The sequence below is a fragment of the Chenopodium quinoa genome, unplaced genomic scaffold (genome assembly GCF_001683475.1).
Source record: "Chenopodium quinoa cultivar QQ74 unplaced genomic scaffold, ASM168347v1, whole genome shotgun sequence".
Taxonomy (NCBI): Eukaryota; Viridiplantae; Streptophyta; class Magnoliopsida; order Caryophyllales; family Amaranthaceae; genus Chenopodium; species Chenopodium quinoa.
The window spans coordinates 6,255,070-6,263,861 of record NW_018745410.1 but is presented as its reverse complement, the minus strand read 5'-3'; the positions used below and the strand labels follow the sequence as shown (position 1 = coordinate 6,263,861).

The window sequence follows — 8,792 nt, the reverse complement described above, 5'->3', positions numbered from 1 at the left end:
GCAGATGGCTCCTCTCCGTCGAGCTAAAAGGGCAAGATGCTCAAATTATAGGGAGGTGGTTCCCTCTCCTCCCAACATCACGGAGACTTTTGGCATTGAGTTCACCAAAGAATAGAATTGGGACAAATTTGTCAAGCTTTCATCTCGGAAACTTTTGTCTACTAGATTTTATGATTCATCGTTAACTACTTCGTTGGGTATTGATGATGATGTGCGATTTTTGGCCCGAAATTTGGGGCTAGAAGAGTTCTTAAGCCTAAATGCTCCTACCTACACTTGGATAACTTTTGAATTCCTCTCTTCACTTGAGGTTCATGAGGAGGAGTTGGAAGGTGAAACTTCTTAAAGACTTACATTTCAAGTGTTCAACAATGATCATTCGGTGCCTCTTTCCTATTTCAATGAGGTCTTCAAATTTCCAAATCCAAGTGAGGGTGTTCCATATATTTATCCGGCATTTTATATATTGCAACATGATAACAAATACGGGGAGCGCAAGTGGTGGAGGCATATCTCGATTGAGGATTCATATCTCCCTTAATATTCAAAATCGGCCTCAATCATTCATGCGGCTTTGAGATATTTTAGCCTACGTCTTACTTATGCCTTTTTCTCCAAGGAGTCCCTTGGTGTTATCTCTTGAGAGGAGTTGAGTTGGTCGTGGCTAACAGATAAGCCATTTGAGGATGGGGTAGCGGTCATTGACTTTGCTTCGCATTTGCTTGATCGTTTCATCGATATCAGAGACGGTGTTTTCCTCTCCGGAAGTATCCAACTAGGGGGAATAATTACCATCTTGATTCTATCCCTCAACAAGAGGTATGAAGAAATGCTCGAGTCTCTTGAACTGGTCCATGATAAAAGAGAGAAAACCCCTTTCCACTTCCTTAGTATCTACGCCTTGATAAATCAAAGATTTTTGGAGCGCACTACTAAAGACAAGTTGTTCATTTGGAAAGTTACAAAGACAACGGATTGGTGCCCCATCCCTCACCCCGAGGCTATGGCTAGATGCTTAGACACCCCTCTTCCATGGAGACCTAACAAAAGGCCGATCGACCAAGCCCTCAAGAGAGCTCCTTTGCCAAATTTCCGCCATAATCCATATGTCCCTCTTGCTCCCTCTTCATCCCGAGGAGGTACATCTTCCCGGGGAGGTACATCTTTGATTCCCCCTTCTTCTTCTTCTTCTTCTTCTTCTTCTTCTTCTTCTTCTTCTTCTTCTTCTTCTTCTTCTTCTTCTTCTTCTTCTTCTTCTTCTTCTTCTTCTTCTTCTTCTATTTCTACTTATGACTTGTCTATTTTGCATGCAAATATCATTGTTCACCTTTTGAGAATGACTTTGTTTTAGGATATCATTACCATGCTAGGCAAGTTTATGATATGCATGTCATGAGGGGGGATATGAGCCTTATGTTAACTACCCTTACCTCCCGGTCCAACAAGGACCCGTGCCTCAATGAGATCCATTTGATGAGTCCATTGTCCCTAGGTTGTGCTATCCCTATTAGGAGGGGCCCAATGTACCTCCCCATGCCATTAAGGGGACCTCCCTGACCTCTTACGATTATAAGAGGCCGGGAGGATGCGATTTTGGTTATGATCTGGCTAACCCTAACCTTTTTCCCGATCCTGAGACTTTTGGCCGATGGGGGCTATCAGGTAAGCCGATTCTTGATGATTGGTCCCCCTTTTTGCTAGGAATAGAGCCGAGAGAGCAAGTAGGTTGAAGGGTAAGGGCCCTATGCATATGGATGATGTCGTTAGCCAAGTTTTTTCTGATGTTGGTGAGGGGGAGTACTCATTCTACCCCTTACCACAGTGCCGAGTGATGCCATTTTAGCTACCCTCCTTTTATGCTTGTTTGCTTTTCTTTTGTTTCTTTGCAAGCTTGTAGCTTGGTTTTAGCTTGGTTTTAGTTGGGGGGGGGGGGGTTGCTTATTTTAAGCTTGGGGGAATATTGTTATGTCTGCTGTGCTTCTTTTGTTTCCCCTTGCTTTTATGGTTCACTATGGCTTTGTTTTAAACTTGGTGTCTTTATGTGATGATGATTTATGATGATGTTTGTTTCTTAAGATAGTTTTCTGCTGATGATTCATGATGATGTTCTCTGTCTGATGATTTCTGATGATGATGATATGTTGTTAATCTAGTTCTTGACATGTGTTTTATGGTTGATTGTTTCCTGATTGGATGATATTTCTCTCTGCTCTATGATTCTCTTTCTCTTCTTATCTGATCATTTTTGCCACCTCTGATATTGTTTGAAGTTACTAACATTTTCCTTTTTGTATATAGCTTTCTTTTTTCTCTCTTGAAATGTTATCCTTGCTTTTGCTTTTGGAACATCCTGACGATTTGCGTTTCCTTTCATTTATACTCATTAGCATTGCTTGGAGTACATTAGTGGAAAAAAGCCTATTCGTAACAGGCAATAATAGGCCTTTCGTAACGGGCAGCGGCTGTTACGTATACCCCTGTTACGGATAAAAATATTATTTGTAACGGGCACTTGCCCGTTACAGATAAAAATATTATTCGTAACGGGCACTTGCCTGTTAGTGGTTATTTGTAACGGGCACCCAAATGCCCGTTACGGATAACGGGATTATTCATAACAGACATTAAAACGCCCGTTACAAATAAGGGGTTATTTGTATCGGGCATGACATTTGCCCGTTACAAATAATGTATGCCCAAATTAAAAAAATAAAAATAATCTAGCACATGCTGGATTGGACTTGCACAATCATTATCCATTAATTAGAGAAATTTATAAAATTATATTTTACACACATTATATACAATCCTACATTCTTCTTTAAAAAAAAAATGCTTACATTCTTTATTACAAGAATGTAAATGCCTACATTCTTCTTTCAAAAAAATAAAAATAAAATAAAAATAAATGTCTACATTCTTTATAACCTAATAAAAACTATAAAAATAGAGCAAAACAAATCTCAATAGTAATAATATACATCTTCCACCATTTTTCCATGTTGCAACTTTGATCTCAAATTCTGAGGCTGCCTTAGGAACCTGAAACACCCACAGCATACATTAAATAAGAACACTCAATTATTTAGAATCATATTACACAAAACAATGTAAAGTTAGTAGGACATATGTTTAGAAGGTTAAGATAATCATAAAATCTAGAAAGAAAAAAAAAAGACAAAAAAGAGTGATTAAAAAACAATGGTTATTTTGAAAATAAGATTTTAATATGACGATACAGAAAGACACATAATAATTTACTACAGCAGCATTTTATGACAAACAAGTTAATGATAAAAGAGATAATGAGGGCAAGAGTGGACTCAAATGATAGTAATTCCTTCTCTCTTACCAATAAAAAAAAAAGAAAAAGAAAAAAAAAACACAGCAAAAACTATAACACCAATTCACAAAACACCGCAAATTAAAAATAGAGAAGTTGTAGCTCGGCCATGATGTTTCTTTCGATAAATCAGCTCAAATGCAAAGACTTAACCAAATGACATTGAAACAATCTTTAGAGGTAATCTAAGCCTTGGAACATGGGCATGTAATTTCAATGATAAGGGACTGGGAAGGACTTCATATCAAGGATCACATATACAGACACTACCAATCGGGTGGGTATAAGTTAGCAATAATCTTATAATCACTCCACGTATCCAATGTACACACACTACTTTGTTTTAAAGACGCATTGGCATGGAACATTTTAATGAAAACTAAATGGGCTGATTAAATGTTTATGACCCAATCAGCTATGGTCTAAGATTTTGAGGTTATATATGATACTTCTCAACCACTTGAAATGTCTATGATCATCAGTTAACAATATATGCTACGCAGCCAAGGTTGTCTAAATATGCATCAGTGGATCTCAGTTCAGACCTTTAGATCTTTCTTGAGCATGTGAGTGAGTAACTGGTTGGGTATGCTATGCCCTAATCTTTTTGTTGACTAGATAATTTTCAGGTTGGGAAGGAAACCTTAATATAAAAAAGTATCTGTTTATTTACTGTGTTGAGGTCTTGCCTAAGCCTATGCACAAGGGCAAGAAAAGGTAGTCCAATCTCGGTAAGGCTTGATCTGAATCATAATTATTATGCTAGTAATGATCACAGTACATACCAATATACAAAGTGAATATAATGGCCTAAAGCCTAACATTCTCAATATTATAATGCTACCACACCATCTTAAAATACAATTTGGTATGTGATAGGAGGCAATCCTGAATCCTGATAGATCTTAGTGATAGAATGCATAAACCATGATAATTCAACGAGTGCAAAAAAAAGCACAAGGTTCAAGGAGTAATTTCGGCATATGTCAAGAGACCTAGATGATGATTCTACAATAGCTTTTTCCCAAAAAGCACAATCAGTCAACAATCAGTTAAACACTTAAACTTGTACCTAAACTATCAATTGGATTACAAGAAATCAAGTATTGATTAATTATATCAAAACCATTATAACCATTGAACAACATTTCAATTTTTCAAGACAAACATAAAGGATTATGAAAAAAAAATTTGATGCCCCAAATAAATATCACCAATTAAAAATCCCAACAATTAAGCTAGAAGATAGCAATAAAATAGGGAAGAAAAACAAAAAGGGACATTAAAAAGAAATGAAATAAGTAGGAAGATGAACTAACGGAGAAGTGTTCATAAAACACCGTAAATTGAATTCACCCCAATTTCCATTCACAATAATAAAACAACAAACTCAAATTTCCAGCATTACCACCAAACTGATAACAATAAAAACGCCATATTAACAACAAATCCACTTCCAAAAACCAAGGCAGCAGAATCTCTTAAGTAAAAACATGTTTGGTTTCATAAAATTATTATTTCAAATCCTTTAGAACGAGTTCCAATCTACTAATCAAAACATCAATACAATTTTCATCCTGTTGTTGTTCCAATTTTTTTTTTTTTTTTGAAAACTGTTGTTCCAATTAAAGATAATAACAATCGACAAAAAAAAAAAACGTAAACCAAATCATGAAACAAAGAACCTTCAAGATTCAGTAGTCTTGATGATGAAGTTCTGACGACTGATAGGGTTCATCACCACCGGAGGTCCAGTAGTACGAGGCCATGCCTGCATTCAGTAGTCGAATTTTATGCAATTTTTACTAGATCAAAATAAAATTAATTAATTCAATAAAAACTGGAAATAAATTTTGTGAATTTTTTGAGAAATTTTACCTCCGAAAATCTTCTGATCAGACATTATGTAATCGCAATCATAAGCAACGAAAAGGATCCAACGAGTGAGCCGACGATGTATTTACCCGCCATTGTTGATCTTCAAAGCTGGAAAAATGCGTCGAAAATTAGAGAAATTAAATTTTAGATTGATCTGAAAAAACTAAAGAAATTGAGAGGCGGTTTAGCTCAAAACAAGAGCCCGTTACTGGGCTTCTCACTTCTCATGAAGAACATAAAAAATAAAAAACAAAAAAACAATGCAATAGATTATCAACATAAAACGAAAAACCAAACAAAACCCAGAAAAATTGAACACGAATATCGAACACCAACAATTGAACAATCATTTTTACCATCTTCATTATCCCAATCAACATTAATCCAGTCCTCATAATTCATCAGATCAACTCAGATCTTCAAAATCCAACAAAATTTATCAAAAAAAAAAACTTCACAAAATCCCAAATGTAAGCTAAAAACATTATAGTTCAAAATGATAATTAAAAAATCATACCTCAGAGAAGAAGATAAGATTATTCTCATCGTTGTTTCAAATATCTAACATTATCAAGCAAAACTGAACAAAATTGGAGGGAGGAGATTGAGTGAGGAGAGAGAGCAAGACAGAGAGAGAAATGAAATGAGAGAGGAAGTGAAAGTTTGGCGGCTGTGTTGAAACCCTAATACTCTAATATAATGGGCTTACTCCTCTCAGAAAATTCCGCCCCATCACAAGTGTATTTGTATCGGGCAATATTTTGTCAGGTACGGTTAAAAAATTATTCGTAACGGACTTTAGTTGCCCGTTACAATTAAATGTATATTCGTAACGGGAATTTTTTTTCCCATTACAAATAGTTGTTATTTGTATCAGTCATACATATTGCCCGTTACGAATAGTCTTTTCGTAACGGATTTTATTATGCCCGTTACAAATGAGCCGTTACAAATGAAGTTTTTTCCACTAGTAGTACCCGGTGAGATCTTTCTTTTTCTTTTCTACCTTTTTCTTTCTTGATTGTATAGAATAGGTTTAGATTAGGATGAGTTGATTGTTCGAGGATGTTTGCCTTGTAACACCTAGCGTGTTTGGGGTCATTGGCGTTGTTGCCGAATGACCGCTTGTTTGACGATTAGGTTTTACTTGTGATTGCTCTCATTCTTATGCTTTTCTCTCTAAGTTTCTTTTTCTTTCTTTGATAAAATTATTAATAATAATAATAATAATAATAATAATAAATTTTATAGGCTATATTTTTCTTTTTGCTTTTTTAGCTCTTATCTTTGGACATTCTACAATTCGGGATTTTGCCTTTGAATGTGTGCTTTCCTATGTTTTTTCGGTGTGCATGCTTTGAGAGTATTCATGGTTGACTCTAGGATAGGGTATTCTAAGGTAGTGGTTTAGACCTTTTGGGGCCTTGAAGCCGGATTCTTTTGGTTTGTGGTATAACGGAGTTGCTTCCTTTGGTGGATTGACAACTTTAGTAAGTTTTTGCTACAACCGTGTGAGAATTCTTCTTTTTCAAGCCTTCATCATATTTTGAATGTGCGAAGTGGATCCTTGGCCTTTGCATACCTAATCTTGAATCTTGACTCATAATTCTCAAACATGAGACCGAACCAACTAGGAAGGACAAAGGCATCTTTTCAGGGTGGTAATTTTTCATTTCTAGGATATTCTTCTTTATTTTTAGTTCATTGGGTTTACATTTGCCTTCTTGCTAACCATTTGAGCCTTTCCCTTTCTTTTCAAGCCACATCTTTAGAATTTTGAGCCTTTTGTTTCTTTTTGTTCCATTTTTTGTTTTTGTGAAGCAAATGGTCATGTTTTTGGAGTTTGTGGTATATAAGGTTGGATATTGGTTCTATTTGTAAGCAAGATTGTCTTTTGTATATATTGTGAATAATGGAAAATGAATGATGGAAAAAGTCGTCCAAAGTTAAAGGAGGCAAGGACATAATAAATTCAATATTGGAAAAGCCGTCAAAAGTTATAATAAGCGAGGACATTTGCTTTGAATATATAAAAAAAAAGTGAAAATGAGATGATTCAAAAATATTTTGATGTGATTCTTTTTCCCTTTTTCAAGCATTGAGGACAATGCATCCTTTAAGCTTGGGGGAGAAGCGTTTACGCTTTTTGTATATATGATTGTGGATATAGCTTTGAATAAGCTTGGGGGTGTTAGTATTTTTTTGTTTGGTGACTTCTTGGTTTTGGTGTCGAGGTTTGGCCAATCTTTGCTTCATAACCTAGGTGTACCACCAAATTCTAAATTTTTTGCCTACCCCTAACCTTTTGCCCTTACATTACAACCTTTGGGAAAGTCCTTTCGACCTAGTGGTTGAGTCACATACCGAGGGAGGGCATTGTGAGTTAAAGCCTAAGGAGAACGGATGCAAGGTCAAGATGTCGAGAACCCTCAAACTTTATTCTTTCCCGGTTCCTTTAAGGAACCATAGAGACACTTACTAAGGGAAGATTTGAAGCCATTAGGAGAACGCGGTTAGATTGGTTGGGATGAAAGTGGATTGCGCATTATTAGTTCTCTACACTTAGCATACCTTATGTTTCAGTCAACTGTGGATATCTTAGAGCATTCATACCACTATCATATAGAAAAGTGTTCATTCACTTGCATTTGATCGTTTGCGAAAATCCTTATCAAGAGCTATTTGTTTGAAAATTTTGATTTACCTTCTTTTCTTTTAATGTTTTTACCTCGTTTTATTTTAAAGAGTTATGGGTTAAGCTCTTAGGTAACCTTTATGAGACCTCACTCGTCCTCATAGGCGACTTTGGGGTTTAAAGGGCTTGTTGTAGCTAAAAACAACCGTGATTCTTACGTTAGTGAGTCTTAGTGTATATTCCCATCTCATGTCTTTCTTTTTCTTTTTTTTTAAATAAGTCTTTCATCCTTATTTTTTCTTGCTTTGTTTTGCTCGAGAACGAGCAAAAGTTTAGCTTGGGGGAATTTGATGAGTGTCATTTATGGAAATCATTTGATTCTCTTTAGGGTGAAATTCATGCTATTTTATAGCTCTTTTCTTTAGTTTTTCCTTAATTTTGCTCTTTATTTCTTTAGTTTGCTCTTTACTTAGTTAAATTTCCATTTTCATGAATTTCTTGGTTTTTCTTATGTTTTTCTCATTTATTTGTTTATTTTCTTTAATTTTTCAGGTTAAGGTCATTATCCAAAGATTCCCCAAACCCCTTCCCAAGTTTGGCATTAATTAAGATGCCTAGTGTTCTCCATTTGAAGCTCAAGCATGGATAAGTGCAAGTTCCATTAGACCTTAGGACATGCATTCAAGCTGTAAGGGCCTAATTCTCGTGTTGAACCCACCATTGATGTGATTTTGGGTCTGTCATGTCCCGTGTTTATCAAGAGCATTGAGTGGAGCGCATGAGCAGCATCAAAATGATGGTGAAGGGGGCTGCCCTGTTCCCAGGAGCGGGCGCTCGCGACTATGGCGAGGCCGCGCCTCTCTCGGGAACGGACGCGCCTCTCTAGGTCCCTGTTCCGTACCCAGTTTTGCGCGGCCGTGCTCCCCCTTGTATTTG

At 36.2% G+C, this 8,792-nt stretch overlaps 1 long non-coding RNA gene across 1 annotated transcript; it reads right to left on the bottom strand.

Moving 5' to 3' along the window:
* Positions 1-2,735: 2,735 nt before the first annotated feature.
* On the bottom strand, positions 2,736-5,935 carry LOC110713209. Its single transcript, XR_002509809.1, has 4 exons — positions 5,739-5,935; positions 5,222-5,329; positions 5,029-5,114; positions 2,736-3,042 (listed from the first exon to the last, which is right to left on the bottom strand). It is a non-coding gene; the product is annotated as an uncharacterized LOC110713209 (long non-coding RNA).
* Positions 5,936-8,792: the final 2,857 nt, after the last annotated feature.